This window comes from Mustela lutreola, chromosome 1, assembly GCF_030435805.1.
Source record: "Mustela lutreola isolate mMusLut2 chromosome 1, mMusLut2.pri, whole genome shotgun sequence".
Taxonomy (NCBI): Eukaryota; Metazoa; Chordata; class Mammalia; order Carnivora; family Mustelidae; genus Mustela; species Mustela lutreola.
Window position 1 is genome coordinate 116,533,848 of NC_081290.1, and position 20,358 is coordinate 116,554,205.

Below are 20,358 nucleotides of genomic sequence, written 5' to 3' on the forward strand. Positions count from 1 at the left end.
CTTTGACTGAATGAATGGATTATGTATGTCCACAGAATCCCTCTCCACACATTCTCACCACCATCATCATCATCATCGGTCACCATCACTGTAAGCATTTTCTCCTCTTCCCTCTCCCTCAGATTTCCTTACCTCTCTCCCTCCCTGTGCTGCCTCCAGTCTTTTCAGGTTCAAACCCTGAAAAAAAAAAAATTTGTTGGCAAAGAAGTAACTAAGACTTAGTAATTAGTAGTGGAGCAAACATTTTGAAGTAAAATAATTCTCTTAACAAAGAAGATTTATATATAGATGACTGTCTCATGCGTATGCTAATAACCATATCTAAGAAAGTCTCCAAATGTGGTGACAAAGATTTCTTGCTAAATCCTAAGATCACAGGTAAAAATAAAATGTAAAGTATTTGTTTTATCAGTGATTGCCTGCCCCTTGGTGAAACCATAATCTAAAAGGTACTGTCTACAATTGAAGTATCACATATAGGATTTTCTGTGAGCATAAGATGAGAGAGGGTCATTCAGCCTGGGAATGGGCATTCACATAGAGTCCACAGAGGAGATCGCATCTAACAAGTCTTTGAGGCTAAAGAGGAGGACCTATTGCATATAACACTCTAAAAACCTGGCCACTCAAAGTGAGGTGCCTAATGCATCATGCCACCTGGGAATCAGAAGTTGCAGACTATCCATGAAGACATAATGCACATCATGGTGACTATAGTTAATAATACCATATTGCATATTTAAAATCAGTAAGAGAGTAAATCTTAAACATCCTCATCTCAAGAAAAAAATTTCAACTCTGTGGTGTTGACTGTCAACTGGACTTCTTGTGATCATTTTGCAGTGTACACAAATATTGGAATCATTATGTTGTACACTTGTAACTAATGTTATATGTCAACTACACCTTAATTAAAAATTGCTTATTATTTTAAAAAATGCAGGCTGTCAGAACCCACCCAGGACACATGGAGCAAGAATATACATTTTAACACACTTTCCAGGTGATTCATATGTAATAGTTTGAGAAGTACCTCTTTGAGAGGTCTAGGAAAGATGGGTGGATTAACTGGCGTACTGGTGAAGTGGGCACAAAGAAGTGGAGAGGAAAGAAGGCTGTAAAATGACCAATTGTGAGGTATTTAAAGAGAAGGTGTTTGGACTTACTCTTTTTTTTTTTTTCCAGTGTTCCAAGATTCATCATTTATACATCACACCCAGTGCTCCATGCTATACATGCCCTCTTTAGCATGCTTACTTTGGTAGAGTTTTTGAAAATTGAGATTAATTTTTTAAAATACCAAAGAGAGACATAAATGAGGACCCATGTACTCTCCTATAGCCACATTTCATTTTTTTCCTTTCTTTTAGAAACACTATCAGATGAAAAGCTGAAAAAAATTCAAATAAATATTGAAATTTATCATAAATATTTTTCACATGCTTCTAAATTATTTGATTTAGCTTTAGAAAGTGTTTTTTAACCATTTTATAATTATCATTAAGAATTTTGATTAAGTGGGCGCCTGGGTGGCTCAGTGGGTTAAGCCGCTGCCTTTGGCTCAGGTCATGATCTCAGGATCCTGGGATCGAGTCCTGCATCGGGATCTCTGCTCAGCGGGGAGCCTGCTTCCCTCTCTCTCTCTCTGCCTGCCTATCTGTCTACTGTGAACTCTCTCTGTCAAATAAATAAATAAAATCTTAAAAAAAAAAAAAGAATTTTGATTTAGTTGGGGCGCCTGGGTGGCTCAGTGGGTTAAGCCACTGCCTTTCGCTCAGGTCATGATCTCAGGGTCCTGGGATTGAGTTCCACATCAGGCTCTCTGCTCAGCAGGGAGCCTGCTTCCCTCTCTCTCTCTCTCTCTCTCTGCCTGCCTCTCTGTCTACTTGTGATCTCTCTTTGTCAAATAAATAAATAAAATCTTTAAAACTGTTTCTCTGTTTCCGATGAAAACTGAAGAGCATACAACCCCAACTCTATATTCTACATTATCACCAATATATTTGGTGAGAAAATTGACCCACAAGAAAGATATGCTGAACTTAAGTATTTCATTCCAAGTTTTATATTTTGGAATTTAAGAACGATTATTGTTTTGTGGTTTTGTTGAACAGAACATTGGAAGTGTGATACCTTACTAATTAGGTATATCTTTTCATTTGGTGACAGCATCTGTGTTTACAAGTTTAAAATTTTACCTCTTCCTGTGAAAACTCATTTCTTGACTTGTTTAGACAGATACATATTAACACAAATATTTAATAAGTCTATTTTATTTGTAAAAAAAGACTATTATTCTGTTAACTCTAGAAATGGCCTTAGAATCAATCTGGCAAACCAGTTATTCTTGTATATAAATGACAGCCAAATTTCTGAGTGTAGAAAATTATCTGCATTTACAGAATACATTTTGGAAGCTTAAAGTTCACATAGAAAAAGAGATAAAACAAAATAGAGAACATTTCTTAAACTTGGCAGTGTAGGTTAAAAATAAATTCTATAGAGGCATTCACGCTCATAACTTTGAGAATATGGGAAATGGTATAATGATATGCTTTTGAATTTAGACTGATACGAGTTTAAATCTCCAGTTTATCATCTTCTTCTGTAGGTTAACAAATTACATAATATCCCTCAACCTCATTTTTTGGTACTCAAAAAATAATATCATGGCTATGCCACAAGGTTTCTATGAAGACTGAATAATGTATAGTACTTAATAAAGGACCAGGCACAGTATATCCCAAAATAATAATTATCTTTTTGTTCTTCCTCCTTTTACTCTAATTTTTATTACCATTATTATGTATATAATGTGTCTAAATAGAAAACCAATTTAAACAAAATGTCCTGGTTTTAGCCTTTTATTTGAAGGATGCAAAATATCTGGAATGTATTTATAAACACTGTACAATGAGAACGTTCATGTTGGCTAAGCACAAGCAAAAATGTTTATGCACACATTTTCTTATTTGGTACTCATAACCACATTTTGAGGTAACTATTGCTTTCATAAAATTTGGGGGAAAAATTGCCACAAGTTCTCTGTTTCCTACTTCCCCTGCCATTCAATTCTGGGACTCAAATTAAGTGTTAAATGGCTTGTTACAGTCTCAGCAGCTGATACTGAGCCATTTTATTATTTTTTTTTTAATTTTTTTATTTTTTATAAACATATATTTTTATCCCCAGGGGTACAGGTCTGTGAATCACCAGGTTTACACACTTCACAGCACTCACCAAATCACATGCCCTCCCCAATGTCCATAATCCCACCCCCTTCTCCCAAACCCCCTCCCCCCGGCAACCCTCCGTTTGTTTTGTGAGATTAAGAGTCACTTATGGTTTGTCTCCCTCCCAATCCCATCTTGTTTCATTTATTCTTCTTCTACCCATTAAGCCTCCATGTTGCATCACCACTTCCTCATATCAGGGAGATCATATGATAGTTGTCTTTCTCTGCTTGACTTATTTCACTAAGCATGATACGCTCTAGTTCCATCCATGTTGTTGCAAATATAGAAGACCAAATGACAGAGAATAAAGAAGCTGAGCAAAAGAGGGACAAACAGCTACTGGACCACGAGGGGAGAATTCGAGAGATAAATGACACCATAAGACGAAACAACATTAGAATAATTGGGATTCCAGAAGAAGAAGAAAATGTGAGGGGAGCAGAAGGTATACTGGAGAGAATTATTGGGGAGAATTTCCCCAATATGGCAAAGGGAACGAGCATCAAAATTCAGGAGGTTCAGAGAACGCCCCTCAAAATCAATAAGAATAGGCCCACACCCCGTCACCTAATAGTAAAATTTACAAGTCTCAATGACAAAGAGAAAATCCTGAAAGCAGCCCGGGAAAAGAAGTCTGTAACATACAATGGTAAAAATATTAGATTGGCAGCTGACTTATCCACAGAGACCTGGCAGGCCAGAAAGAGCTGGCATGATATTTTCAGAGCACTAAACGAGAAAAACATGCAGCCAAGAATACTATATCCAGCTAGGCTATCATTGAAAATAGAAGGAGAGATTAAAAGCTTCCAGGACAAACAACAACTGAAAGAATTTGCAAATACCAAACCAGCTCTACAAGAAATATTGAAAGGGGTCCTCTAAGCAAAGAGAGAGCCTACAAGTGGTAGATCAGAAAGGAACAGAGACCATATACAGTAACAGTCACCTTACAGGCAATACAATGGCACTAAATTCATATCTCTCAATACTTACCATGAATGTGAATGGGCTAAATGCCCCTGTCAAAAGACACAGGGTATCAGAATGGATAAAAAAACAAAACCCATCTATATGTTGCCTCCAAGAAACACATTTTAAGCCCGAAGACACCTCCAGATTTAAAGTGAGGGGGTGGAAAAGAATTTACCATGCTAATGGACATCAGAAGAAAGCAGGAGTGGCAATCCTTATATCAGATCAATTAGATTTTAAGCCAAAGACTATAATAAGAGATGAGGAAGGACACTATATCATACTCAAAGGGTCTGTCCAACAAGAAGATTTAACAATTTTAAATATCTACGCCCCCAATGTGGGAGCAGCCAACTATATAAACCAATTAATAACAAAATCAAAGAAACACATCAACAATAATACAATAATAGTAGGGGACTTTAACACTCCCCTCACTGAAATAGACAGGTCATCCAAGCAAAAGATCAGCAAGGAAATAAAGGCCTTAAACGACACAATGGACCAGATGGACATCACAGATATATTCAGAGCATTTCATCCCAAAGCAACAGAATACACATTCTTCTCTAGTGCACATGGAACATTCTCCAGAATAGATCACATCCTCGGTCCTAAATCAGGACTCAACCGGTATCAAAAGATTGGGATCATTCCCTGCATATTTTCAGACCACAATGCTCTAAAGCTAGAACTCAACCACAAAAAGAAGTTTGGAAAGAACCCAAATACATGGAGACTAAACAGTATCCTTCTAAAGAATGAATGGGTCAACCGGGAAATTAAAGAAGAATTGAAAAAAATCATGGAAACAAATGATAATGAAAATACAACGGTTCAAAATCTGTGGGACACAACAAAGGCAGTCCTGAGAGGAAAATATATAGCGGTACAAGCCTTTCTCAAGAAACAAGAAAGGTCTCAGGTACACAACCTAACCCTACACCTAAAGGAGCTGGAGAAAGAACAAGAAAGAAACCCTAAGCCCAGCAGGAGAAGAGAAATCATAAAGATCAGAGCAGAAATCAATGAAATAGAAACCAAAAAAACAATAGAACAAATCAACGAAACTAGGAGCTGGTTCTTTGAAAGAATTAATAAAATTGATAAACCCCTGGCCCGACTTATCAAAAAGAAAAGAGAAAGGACCCAAATAAATAAAATCATGAATGAAAGAGGAGAGATCACAACTAACACCAAAGAAATACAAACTATTATAAGAACATACTATGAGCAACTCTATGGCAATAAATTTGACAATCTGGAAGAAATGGTTGCATTCCTAGAAACATATAAACTACCACAACTGAACCAGGAAGAAATAGAAAGCCTGAACAGACCCATAACCAGTAAGGAGATTGAAACAGTCATTAAAAATCTCCAAACAAACAAAAGCCCAGGGCCAGACGGCTTCCCAGGGGAATTCTACCAAACATTTAAAGAAGAACTAATTCCTATTCTCCTGAAACTGTTCCAAAAAATAGAAATGGAAGGAAAACTTCCAAACTCATTTTATGAAGCCAGCATCACCTTGATCCCAAAACCAGACAAGGATCCCACCAAAAAAGAGAGCTATAGACCGATATCCTTGATGAACACAGATGCGAAAATACTCAAAAAAATACTAGCCAATAGGATTCAACAGTACATTAAAAAGATTATTCACCACGACCAAGTGGGATTTATTCCAGGGCTGCAAGGTTGGTTCAACATCCGCAAATCAGTCAATGTGATACAACACATCAATAAAAGAAAGAACAAGAACCATATGATACTCTCAATAGATGCTGAAAAAGCATTTGACAAAGTACAACATCCCTTCCTGATCAAAACTCTTCAAAGTGTAGGGATAGAGGGCACATACCTCAATATCATCAAAGCCATCTATGAAAAACCCACCGCAAATATCATTCTCAATGGAGAAAAACTGAAAGCTTTTCCGCTAAGGTCAGGAACACGGCAGGGATGTCCATTATCACCACTGCTATTCAACATCGTACTAGAGGTCCTAGCCTCAGCAATCAGACAACAAAAGGAAATTAAAGGCATCCAAATCGGCAAAGAAGAAGTCAAATTATCACTCTTCGCAGATGATATGATACTATATGTGGAAAACCCAAAAGACTCCACTCCAAAACTGCTAGAACTTATACAGGAATTCAGTAAAGTGTCAGGATATAAAATCAATGCACAGAAATCAGTTGCATTTCTCTACACCAACAGCAAGACAGAAGAAAGAGATATTAAGGAGTCAATCCCATTTACAATTGCATCCAAAACCATAAGATACCTAGGAATAAACCTAACCAAAGAGACACAGAATCTATACTCAGAAAACTATAAAGTACTCATGAAAGAAATTGAGGAAGACACAAAGAAATGGAAAAATGTTCCATGCTCCTGGATTGGAAGAATAAATATTGTGAAAATGTCTATGCTACCTAAAGCAATCTACACATTTAATGCAATTCCTATCAAAGTACCATCCATCTTTTTCAAAGAAATGGAACAAATAATGCTAAAATTTATATGGAACCAGAAAAGACCTCGAATAGCCAAAGGGATATTGAAAATGATACTGAGCCATTTTAAAGTCTTTCTCTTCTCTTGAGACTTCTCTTGAACTCTTGAGAAGTTCACTGATATTTTCTTCTGTCTAATCTATTTATCTCATTTAGTGAATTTTTATTTCGGATATCTTAATTTTCATTTCTATATATTTTTTAAGATTTTATTTATTTTGAGAGAGAGAGGACTCATGTGAGAATGAGGGGAGGGACAGAGGAAGAGAGAATCTCCAGCAGGCTCCATGCTGAGCACAGAGCTGGGCATGGGCTCAGTCCCATGACCCTGAGATTATAATGTGAGCTGAAACCAAGAGTTGGTGGCTTAATTGACTGAGCCAGCCGGGTGCCCCCATATTTATTTTTAATAGTGTTTTGAACTTCTTGTCTTTAATTCTATCATCTGTCATTTCCAGGTGGGTTTCTATTGGCCAAATTTTCTCTTGAGGATGGTCATATATTCCTATTTCTTCTCATGTCCAGTGACTTTTTTATTGGTCACCAGACACTGATGTTTATTTTGCTTAGTGCTAGATTTTATTGCCCTAGAAGGAGTTAAAAATTGATTCTCGCTGATGGCTAATTTACTTTTGGATCTAACTGATCCTTCTGATGCTTGTTTGTAAAAAATGTTTAGGATGGGTCTCAAGGAATGGTTAGAGTGACTCATTCCTATTACTAAAGCTTGACACTTTGTGCTCTCCACTGAATACCCCATGAAGATTTCCAGAACTGTGAGAGCTCAGGGAATTCATTTACTTAAAGTTCTCTATCAATTATTCCTTTTTGGCCATTGTTTTTCACCTGGCCTTGTGAAATCTCATTCTATATTTGTAATACGTCACTACTCAAAATTCTCAGGGCTACACTGATACAAATTTCTAGAATTCTTTCTCTGTGTCTTTCCCTCCTTTGTGGTAATCTACCCCACAAATTCTAGTTGTCTTGTTCTCTCCAAACTCAGGGTCTCCTCAAAGACCCTGAAGTTCTCTCCCAGCTGTCCCATGATGCACCATGGTCTCTATATTGCCTCTGGGAAGAAATTCAGGTATTGTAGGTGCTCTTGATTTGTTTCCCTTCTCTCAGGAATTATGGCGTTTCTCTATTTTTTTAATATGTGAGAACTGCATTACATGCTTTGTCCAATTTTCTAACTATTACAGCAAGAGCGTGAGTCATATAGTCATTACCCATTCATGAATAGAAGCAGAAGTCAAGGTATGTATTTGAAACTTACTTTTTCAAAGAAAAAAATAGAAGCTTACAAAATTTAAATGATACCATCTGAACATAGAGCAAGTATGGACAAAAAAGCAAAACTTAATCTAATATTTTAAGAGCCTAGATACCACTTTCATCCATTCATCCTTCATCAAGTTTCTTTAAATTTACAGTAATCACAAATGTTTAATGTGTTCCATACATAAGGACACAAATTTATTATAACATGGAACTCATGCAAGGGTCATGAAGATTCTTCAAGGCAATGTAGTGATGGAGAGGAGCTGGATTTCAGAACTTTAAGAAAAAGTGTACCTGCTTGAATGGGATAGGGACTGGAGGGTAATCTTGCCAGCACAGATATGGTATATCGTGTAAACTATGTAAAAAGCTTGGTCATAATTTAAGCATTGAATTATTAAAAGGCCTATCTTAAGATTGATGAACTGAGTCAGAGAATTTGATGCCAAGAATTTGGCAGCCGTAATGGGCAAGGAATAATGATCTAAAAGGATTCTCCTCATACTAACGGGGCCTCAGGCAAGAGTGGGTCTCAATGGAGAAGTCAAATGATCTAGGGCATAATGAGATTCACGAAGAATTCGTGAAGTATGATCTGGGAGATGGTAACCCCTAAGGAATGACAGAAATTAGTCTGAGTACCAAAGTAAGACTAAGCCTTTAAATCAGAAAGTCAGGGAGTTTGAGTAGGGAAAGCTTTTAGGGGAATACAAACTGTGACTTCCAGCTTTGACTAGGAAAACTGTATCAGTCTTGATTTTTGCTAACTCTTACTGTCAGTAACTTAGTCAGTGCTTTGGAAGATCAGACCATAAGATTCCGCCAATTAATAAGCAGTAATAGTCAAGAAAAGGAATTATATTTGAAAGAAATATTAATCTCAAAGAACCCAAGCTCCTTCTTTGTGTTCACTCAGAGATATACCACACAATTTTCACGTCTTTAAATGAAAAAATACTTTGCATTTTCATATTTTGCAAAATCTCCACTAAAATATACATTGAGAGGAAGTGGTGATGCAACATGGGGGCTTAAGTGGGTAGGAGAAGAATCAATGAAACAACATGGAATTGGGAGGGAGACAAACCATAAGTGACTCTTAATCTCACAAAACAAACTGAGGGTTGCCGGGGGGAGGGGGTTTGGGAGAAGGGGGTGGGATTATGGACATTGGGGAGGGTATGTGCTTTGGTGAGTGCTGTGAAGTGTGTAAACCTGGTGATTCACAGACCTGTACCCCTGGGGATAAAAATATATGTTTATAAAAAATTTAAAAATATATATATATATATATACATTGAAATAAATCAGAAAGAAATGAATGTTTTAACACTATTCACTGAGTTAATATTGCTCTCAGGAAGACTTGAAGTAGACAAGAACAGTAAAAGTATGTTTACACACACACACATATGTATACTGGCTGACTCTTAAAATTAAGACTTACAAAGTTTTCATCGATATGAAAACCCACTTCATTGTTCTTAAGCAGTCCAGATATAGTATTTATTCAACATGTCTTGAGAAAAATCATATTTAAAAATATTCTGACCAATATGAGTGAACCAAATTGTATTTCCCTCACTATATAGATGTTCTCACTAGAGACTCTAAATTCTTTGTGTTGATAAAAATTAAGCACAAGACCATAAGAGACTCTTAATCTCACGAAACAAACTGAGGGTTGCAGGGGGGTGAAGAAGAAGGGATAAGGTGGCTGGGTTTTAGACACTGGGGAGGGCATGTGTTATGGTGAGTGCTGTGAATTGTGTAAGACTGATGATTCACAGACCTGTGCCCCTGAAGCAAATAATTCATTATATGTTAATTTAAAAAAATAAATAAAAATTTAAAAAAGGAATAAAATATGCTCTAAAAAATTTTAAGCATATAAGATCAAACCAAAATGTTATACATTGTAGGCAAAAAAAAAAAAAAAAAAGCAAATGTTCTGCAGTGTGCTAAATTAAGATAGTTTAGTAAGGCATTAAGGCGGAAAATCTATTATCTAAATGTCTGCATGAAGACCAGTAACTATGCTGTGGTATGAGGTCATGTCTGTCTAAAATACATATAGTGGAGAGATATTCTCCTTTATAATGATTATAAACTCTTCCCAAGCTGTTCATGTCCTTAAGATTTCCCCTGCCTCCTTATCAGCAAAAACTCAGAAATAAAGTATCCAATACCCTTCTATTAAGTTGATTTCCTTTTCCAATATGAAGAACTATGGAATGAACAGAGGAAGTGAATATCTCCTTTACGGTACTGCGAAGGCTTCATTGTGATGATTTTCCTTAAATGTAAAAAGTAGTTATGATTTAACTAGATGAAAACAAAATTGATATTTATTTATTAATTTATTAAGATTTTATTTATTTATTTGACACAGAGAGACGCAGCGAGAGAGGGAACAGAAGCAGGGGGATTGGGAGAGGGAGAAGCAGGCTTTCTGCTGACCAGGGAGCCAGATTTGGGGCTTGATCCCAGAACCCTCAGATCAGAACCTGAGCCGAAGGCAGACACTTAATGATCGAACCAACAGGCATCCCCAAAATTAATTTTTAAATGACACAAATAGGGCTCCTGGGTCGCTCAGTTGGTTAAGCATCTGCCTTCAGCTCAGGTTATGATTCCTGGGTTCTGGGATAGAGTCCCCATCAGGTTTCCTGCTCAGCGGGGAGTCTGCTTACCCCTCTCCCTCTGTCTGCTGCTCTGCCTAACTGTGTTCTCTCTGCCAAATAAACAAATTAAATCTTAATTAATTAATTAATTAAAGTGACACAAGTAACTGCGTAAATTTTCACATATAGCCTCAGACATGGAGGCATTAGAAAGCGCTAGAACAGCTTTAACTAACTTGTAGTTCAGCCTCTTCATTTGACAGATGAGGGGGCCTGTAGCAGGGAACCTAACTTATAAGTGGCAGATTCAGGGCTTGAACTTTGGTCAGTGGGTCCTGAATCCAGGACTATCTTTCTTTTACCAAATTGCTTTAGTAACTCTATTATAAATCATTGTCTTAAAAGCTATAAAGCTTTTGGAGCAGTTCTTAACCATTTTGTGTCTCAGGTTCCACAGCTGTAAAACTGAGAAAATTTGTAGGAATAAATGAGAGACTACACATAAGAAACAGCTCTGGGCCTAGTCCTTAGCTAACGTAATGTGTGTACTAATTTTTATCAGTAGCTTCAGATATTGCTGTCTTTTTATATTAACCAAACGAAAGACTGTTAGTACAGTTATAAAAATAATTAGTATTTTGGGGCTGTTCTCCATGTGCCAAGCACTGCTTTAAGTGTTTTACTTGAGTCATTCAATTCTTAGACGTTATTACATATCACAACCAAATCATCTTCCCATATTGAGCTAAAATAACCTTGTAGTTGTTCTGCTCTGCCACCTTGGTTCTTGCCATTGTTAGCTTCATTCTGCAGCTATGATACATGGCCTCAAAGAATGATAAGAGTGTGAGTAAAACACTTCCAGTCTCTCTGCTTCTACGACTATATCTCTTCTTAAACAGGGACATCATTTTAAGGAGAAAACCACATTTTGGAAGATGAGAACATGTTAACTAAAGATTCTGGTTTACCCACGAAGAAAACACTATGGGGGTGGAAAGATGTAAGAGTTGTACCAGATGATCTCTCGTGAACTTTAAAATCTAGTATCTGCGCTTTTAATTTTGAGACAGGCAGATCGGTTCTTGCTATGCATCTTACCATCTTGTATGGCTCCTCAGTGAGACTGATGAAACTACTCAAGAAGTAAAAAATTCCAGCAAATCCGAACACAACTTGACATACCTATTGTCAACCTTAGCCGATTCCTAAATTCAGGTTTTCTTAATTTGGATATCTGCCTTTTCATCTATCAGCTTGCTGCACAGACTTGAAATTCAGTGTCAAGATTCAATTACATTGCTGATAAAAGAAATCTTCAGTTGTATATCTGGATTCCTAACCTTAGCCTTATTTAGGATTCATTTTGCAAGTGACAGTTGTGACTAGTCATAGGTTGGCAGAACAGACTTAGAAATTTAGAAACTTTCCCAAGGCTGCTGAACCTACTTAAAAACGGCAAGAATCCACTCTTGTATATAATGCCCAGTCTTCCTTTTTTTTTTTTTTTTTAAGATTTTCTTTATTTATTTAACAGACAGAGATCACAAGTAGGCAGAGAGGAGGAAGAAGGCTCCCCGCTGAGCAGAGAGCCTGATGAAGGGCTCAATCCCAGGACCCTGAGATCATGACCTGAGCTGAAAGCAGAGGCTTAACCCACTGAGCCACCCAGGCACCCCTGCCCAGTCTTCCTTTAAAGTTAATGAACATAGTTTAAAAACACTTTGTAATTAAAGGAATTACAATTACATGGAATTACAATGAAACACAATGTTATATTGGAAACACTTTTTAATACTACATTGGCATTGTAAGTCAGAGATTTGTAGTGTCCCTGGGAACAGGCTAAAATCTATCCTAAAACTAAAAACAAGCAAGTGTCAAAATGTGTTAAATTTCGTTTTCCTTTCTTCTATTCAAGGTTAGTCATTCTAATCATCTTTGAAACTTTATGTGCATGATCTCTGTAATCCATTCACTAGCTGCTTTGAATTTCTCCTCATCTCCCTTTTCAGAAGCCAAGATATGTCATTATTTTCAGGGACTTCACCATTCTTCACAGCTAAAGTTCTGACATTTCAAAAATGGGAAATCAACCCATATTTCCTAAGTAATAACATAACTACACCACAGGATATTTTTAAATGTACACATATGCATATAACAAGTACAGTATACATGTATCAAATTCTTCCTAGAAGACAGGCACTTTAGTGCTAAGCACCTTGAATGACCTTTTCCTATTCCTCACAGTAACTAATTCCTTACAGTTATACTATGCTGCAAGTGCCATTATTAATTCTCATTTTGTCATAGAATGATTGAGGCAGAGAGGTTAACTTGTCTAAGGTTACAAAGCTAGAAAGAGGTAGAGTTTAGTACTGAATGCAGAATATATGATTACGAAGTTTCTTTGGCAACCACTACACATACTAACTCCATGAGTAAGTATCACTTTATGCTTTATGTATATAGAGATGGATTAAATAAATATATATTTAATAAATGAATAAGTAACCCATTAGATGAGTAAGCCTAATTCTGGAATTATATTAAACTTCACTTAAACCAGGTCATTTTTATTTTTTTTTTATTTTTTATTTTTTTTTTAAATATTTAATTTATTTATTTGACAGAGAGAGATTACAAGTAGGCAGAGAGAGAGAGGAGGAAGCAGGCTCCCTGCTGAGCAGAGAGCCCGATGCGGGACTCGATCCCAGGACCCTGAGATCATGACCCGAGCCGAAGGCAGCAGCTTAACCCACTGAGCCACCCAGGCACCCAAACCAGGTCATTTTTACATACTGGAGAAGTAAATCCAAAATAAATTCTTAGTTTTGAATTCATTTAGGTTTTGGCAATAACTGTAAAAAAAGAAAAGTTAAAGTAAATGAGATTGGATTCCAGGGTTCTTGATTTCTTGGAAAGAAATGTAATATTCAATTGAAATATTTCCTGGGGCAGACAAAGATTAAAAGAAAATTAATGTAACTATGTGGGGCATAAATAACATTTTCATAGAGTTTGTCTGTGATTATCGTTGCTCTAGGCTAACTAAAATATTTAACAAGTATAGCACTTTTAAGCCTCCAATATTCTCGCAGTGCTCATCTTGGTATAGCACATATGTTAAATTTCTTCTGCTCCAGAGACTTGGGTCCTGATATTTTATAAACTTAGATACAATGAAGTATGCTAAAAAAGGATTATTTCCAGTGTTTCTGATGTTCATAGCTTGGTGGTCATTAATGGAAAAGATGTCCTTCCATTTTAGACATGAGAGAAATCAACAGCATAAAACTTCTGCCAAGACTTTGCTTAATATTATTTCTGACAATCTCTATTTGTTAATTGAATTCTTAAACAGGAAGTTAAAAATACCGTTTCAGAAAACAAGTAACCCTTCATATTGTCAATGAAAGGCAGATTGCTTTAGAATACTCTCATGGTGGTAAACACCAGTCTAACTGTGAATTTAAACAGATATGGACAGGATGAGTACTTAATGTGTGGAACGTGGCATTGTTAAATATCTGAAAAATTATTGTCTGGTTATACTCAGCTAGCAATCTGTCTACTAAGCTGCCTTTTACATTCTTAAACATGCAACATAAAAACAGAATGTAGTGAGGTTGTTCAAAAGAGAGGACTAATATTTAGCATATGGTTAGCTATCTATCATCTACCTATGTATCTGTGTATCATCTATCACTTCCCAACTCCTCTTAACGTCCATTCCCATCATTCCATTACAGAACCCGGTTCTCTTGATAGTGCTTGGACAACAGCAGGCATTCTTCTACTTTGGTTTTTGAACTAGGTGCTTATCCCAGCTGGAATGCCCCTCACCTAGATGTCTGCATGCCCAACTCCAACAGCATCTCATCTTTGTTTACATTTTGCCTTCTCAGTGAGGTCTGCTAAGGTCTGCTTTTACAACTGTCTTTAATATTATAGTTTACTCTCTTTTTTTACCTCCAGGGACACATAGAACCTGTTAACATACTGTATAAATTTATTATTACTCTGCATTATCTATCTTTCCACATTAGAAATTAAGTGACAGAAAGACAGGGATTTTTGTTATTATGTTTTCTAATTTACCCCAATTGCCCAAACAGTGCCTGGAGCATGGTAAATGCTAAATCCTTGTTGAATGAATGGGTTATTTATTTTTCTATTCATCCATGTATCTATAAAGAGTTTCACTCAATCTATACTAGGTTAGTTTATATTTATAAATTATAGAAGTGGTGCTGGCTTTAGTGATCTAGCACATAAAATAAATTCATTTATTCTTAATAAAATTAGATGAACAAAAATTTAAAATTTTATTTATCATTTTGAGAGTTTCAGCATTTTTTTTATCACAGTAGATCTTGTGACAACACCAAAGCATGCCATCATGTTTTTCTCTTAAGTGCCTGAGCGATAATCAGTGACAAAGACTTTATAAGAAAAAATATGTGGAATTTGAAATCTCTCTTAGAGCATAATTCTTACCTGGACACTGTCCCTTTTCTATCAAGATGACAAATAGCATGCATTACAGGAATCTATCACAATACTTAGAGTAATTATTCGGTTTTATCAGAATTTTAAAAATTTAAAAAGGGTTAGCTCAGAAAGACTGAGTTTATATTATGAACTGAGGACATCAATTCATAAAATGGTAAAGTTACATATGAATCTATGTACTAAATTCTAAATGACATTCAAAAGGTTTCTGATACTGACACTGTCAATTCCTTCTTAAGTAAGATCTCTTGATGAAAATCTAAGAGAAGCTGAAAAAAAAAAGTTTCTGTTTTTTAAGACTTTATTTATTATTTATTTATTTGTCAGAGTGAGTGAGAGCGCGAGCACAAGCTGGGGTGGGAGGAAAGGCAGAGGAGAAGCAGACTCCTGCTGAGGAAGGAGTCCAATGCGGGACTGACCCAGGCTTCTAGCATCATGACCTGAGCCAAAGGTAGATGCTTAACCCACTGAGCTATCCAGGCACTCCCCAAAAATGCTTTTATTTAACTTTTTCTTTCAACTTCTTGACTACTCCACATTTTGTTTGTCCTTCTTCCTGGGTCTCACTAACATCTCTCCACTCATGTCAGTCTGCATTAAGATGAATTTTCACTTGTCAGGGTCACTATTATTTGCAGAAATCTCAACAGCTCAGTTCTTCAAAGTTCCCATGAAGTAATGAATTCTATTCCTAAACAGGCGCTGCAAAATGCTCACTGCCACTTACTTACTACCCAGAATGGGTGTCTCACTCTACTTGTTCGGTGGAGCCCTCAATGCTGTCCTCTTTTTGCGATGTCTGCAGGTTCTCTGGCCAGCAGCGTCTGTATACCACTTCTGTGTTCTCTGCCTAACTGAAGTGATAGGAGAAGTTTACATTCTTTTTGGATCTAAGAAAAGAAGTTTATTCTTTGGAAAGAGTAAAAAAAAAAAAAGAAAAAAAAAATCAAAAAGAAACCACCATGGTACTAACCAAACAGTATGTATCCTATTTGATGCTTATCTCTAATAGACATCTTTAAGGGTCACAACAGCTTAAAGGCTTTAACTATTTATGCATTTTACAATAACCATGTGGGTTACGTGTGTGAACATAAACTACATGCTAGACTCTAGCTTCTAGACTCTGGGAAGATAGGCATAGAAAAAAAAAAAAAACAGACAATAATTCTTATCCTTGCAAAGTTTAAAATCTAGTGATTCAGTGGCTCATTCAGTTAAGCATCTGCCTTTGGCTCAGGTCATGATCCCAGGGTCAGGGATCAGAGCCTCATGTGGGGCTCCCTGCTTAGGGGGAGCCCCACATGAGGGGCTCCTGCTTCACCCTCTAACCTCTGCCTGACACTCCCCTGCTTTTGCTCTCCCTCTCACTCTCAAATTAAAAAAAAATACACAAAATCTTTTAAAAATAAAATATAGTGATTATATTATTTTTGTTAACATATATACATGTGAGTATGCATCCATAAATGTAATATTACTTTCTATCATTTCACTAAAAAATAGTGCTTTGGAGGGATGCCTGGGTGGTTCAGATGGTTAAGTGTCTGCCATTGGCTCAGGTCATGATCTCAGGGTCTTGGATCGAGCACCATGTCAAGCTCCCAGCTGAGCGGGGGTGGGAGGGTGGGGGGACTCTGCTTCTCCATCTCCCTCTGCCTCTACCCTTGTTTCTCTTTATCTTTCTCAAATGGATAAATAAAATCTTTTAAAAAAAATATTGCATAGGATTCCACCTTCCATTTATATGATAGAATAATACATTTAAAGAATTATTCTTCTACTATCAGATTTGGAGTGCAGAAAGCAATGACATTATTCAACTGTTTTCTACCAAAACAAGATCTGTGTGGAGAAATTTTTTAACTGCTTCTTTTGATCTTATGTTACTAAATTTTTTGTATGGGCATATTTTTAGGCACTTAAAAAATATCAAGCAGCAGTTAATAATAGGATACCCACATACGTTTATTTGGTTTACAAAAACAATTAAATGTGTGGCATATTTCTTCTGTTAATTACTTACCTTTCAGATCTTGTATCAAACACTGTGGTTTGCATATATTTTAAGTGAAATAGGTTATGTCTTTTATTATTATTTTTTTAAGATTAACTTATTTATGGGGACCTGACTGGCTCAGTTGGTTAAGCATCTGCCTTCAACTCAGGTCATGTTCCCAGGGTCCTGACATCAAGTCCTGCATCAGGCTCCCTGCCCAGCAGGGAGTCTGCTTCTCCCTCTGCCCCTCTCCCTGGCTCCTGCTCATTTTCTCTCTCACACATGCATGCATGCAAAAATAAATAAATATCTTTTTTTAAAGATTTACTTATTTATGAGAGAGAGCAAGGGACGGAGAGGCAGAGGGAGAAATAATCTTAAGCAGACACTTAAGACACTCTACACTGAGCATAGAGACTGATACAGGGCTTGATCTAATGACCCTGAGATCATGACCTAAGCTAAACCAAGTCGGGTGCTCAACTGACTGTGCCACCCAGGTGCCTCATCATTTATTATATATTTGTTTGTTTTAGTTAAGCAAACAAATGCTCTAGAAAGCACACACTAAGATTCCTAATTCCCAAGGTTTATAGGTACAGGGAAATTTGTATGCATGTTCTGATCATATGGGGACGAGAATTATCTTAGCGATTAAAATAATTTCAAACTAAATAATCCATCATGCTTTTATTCTCCTGTTATCAAATAAAAACTATTTCTTTATCACTGATAAAAACCATAGAAAACAGTTTTCTCCAACTCAGCCTTTCAGGAGGTTTGAGATTTCAGGTACAATGATGTCTATACGCTATATATTCTGAGACTACTCTCCTTCCAACTCTGGTACTAACACATTTGTTCATCAGAGATTTGGGTAACTTCAGGTATTTTAGCTAGTGAAGTTTAAGGAACTCTTGAATATATTGGGATTCAAAGGACTGAAAGGACCATCATTCTTATAATGAAAACCATTAGTCCATATACTTAAAAGAATCTGCTTAAAGATAGGTAAGTAAATATTTTGAACATAGGTTTAAGTGCTACCTTTCCACAAGAAAGGCCTAAAGCACATAACTGATACATTTTAAAGATAGTTCATTATCTTTCCTAAAGCATTCTTTGGTTTTGTATTGCTAATAATGCCTTGCAGATGGCATTTAGAGTTACTACTTTTAACAACTAACAAATGCTCAAATACTTGGGGGGCATCTTGACTGTTAATCTAAACTTTCATTCAAAAATTCTCCAAGTTCATGGAGATCTTCAATCACTTGAGCCTACCACATTCTCTTCAGTTTCCTTCTAATTTTTTTCTTGTTCTGTTTAGAGTACAAGACCCATTAGTTATCAGCTGACTTGACATAAAAACCTTTCAACTTTTTGGATCCTTCCTTCTGCTGTACTTCCCCAGCAAAGACTAAACTCTGGATGTCATTTATATAAAATACAACTACATCTTCTAACTATATGTTGGAGAAAAAGAGTGTTTTTAAATTTATGATCACAGATTTACTCTCAACATTTTCTAAAAATCTTAATCTCTCCAACTTTAGAGTTTTTATACCAATGGTTCCCTTCTTGTAATGATCTTGCCCCACAATCCTCATAGGGTTATCTCCTTGCCTTTCAAATCTTGGTTTAACTTTACTGTGTCTGAAGCCTCCCTTGAACACTCCCTCCCTTGATACCTAAAATAGGTATCAAGTGGCTCTCTGTCATATCACTCAGTTTTTAATTTTCTCCTTGAAACTTACCACTAATAAATACTTTATTATTTTGTAGACTGGCTACTTCCTCTCACCAGAATGTAAGGCTCCTGAAAGTAAGCAATGTGTCTATGTTATAAAGTTTTACCTCCCCTGTACCTAGAATAGGATCTGGCAATTAGTAGGTGCTAAATAAATATTTATTGAGTGAACAAAATAAATAAGCCTCTACACCTCTTATAAAATTGATATTTATTAACTCTTTTTTACAAGCATAGTACTAACATATAGCCTCTAATATTTGTAATTTAAATTCATTCTGAAGAAAAATTAATCAAATAAATGGATTCCTTTCTTTTACTGACCTTGGGCAAATTATCTAATCCTCTGAGATGACATTTTTTTTTCCCAGAAAATTAGAAAATTGAACTAGTCTCTATAAGCTCTAAAATACTGAGATATTCTTTTCTTTTAGAAAATTAAGGTTTAAACCTCTCTATTTTAGGGGCACCTGGGTGGTTCTGTCAGTTAAACATCTGCCTTCAGCTTAGGTTATGATCTCAGGGTCCTGGGATGGAGCCCCGCATGGGGCTCTCTGCCCAGTAGGGATTCTGCTTCTCCTCCTCCACTTGTCCTCTGTCTTTCTCTCTCAAATGAATGAAATCTTTAAAACAAAAGAAAACAAAAACCTCTCCATTTTAATATTTGAGCTCTGTTACCTAATCAATTTCAACAACTATATCAATAGTTGTGGTCTTGGCCTATATTAGTGTCTCAGTGCTTTTCTTTAAAAATCTCCCTTAACTCATCTAAGAGCACTCTAAAATACTATACAGATAATCAGTGTCAGTGTGAGTACATTATTTAAACTTTGCTGTAGATACTTTTTATTTTTAATAATTATTACCTTGTAAATTGGCATAGCTTTCAGCATATTCACTTAAAAGTTTCCACTTTTAAATATAGTTTTCATTACATACCTCTCTGTATATCTGAGCAACTCTACTGAAGACTCAATATTAAACAAATAAATCAGACTATGTCAACATCTATTGCTAGAGATCTATTAAGTGTGTTTATTTCCATCATTATTAATTTCTAAGAATAACGAAATAGAACAGAAAAATAAATGTGTAGTCTCTGACTGTAAGTTAGAAATTGCACCATGGCTTAAATTTTCATTGACAGATCAATGTTACATAACTTTGACAGATCAATGCTGCATAATGTAATTTAATGTCCTCTCAAACTCAAAGGCCTACCTGAAAATAAAATGACAATTTCCATTTCCCTATTCTCTAATTTAACTGCATTTGCATCATGAATTTCTGGAAATTGGATCGCTCTTGGAAATCTATGAACATTAAGAAGAGAATGTTACAACTATTTGGGACATATTTTTATCCTCCCAATCTGATAATAACATCTTTCAAAAGTCAGGTGATGCTTTAAGTACACAATTTGCAATAATCAGATTTCCCCTGAAACTAG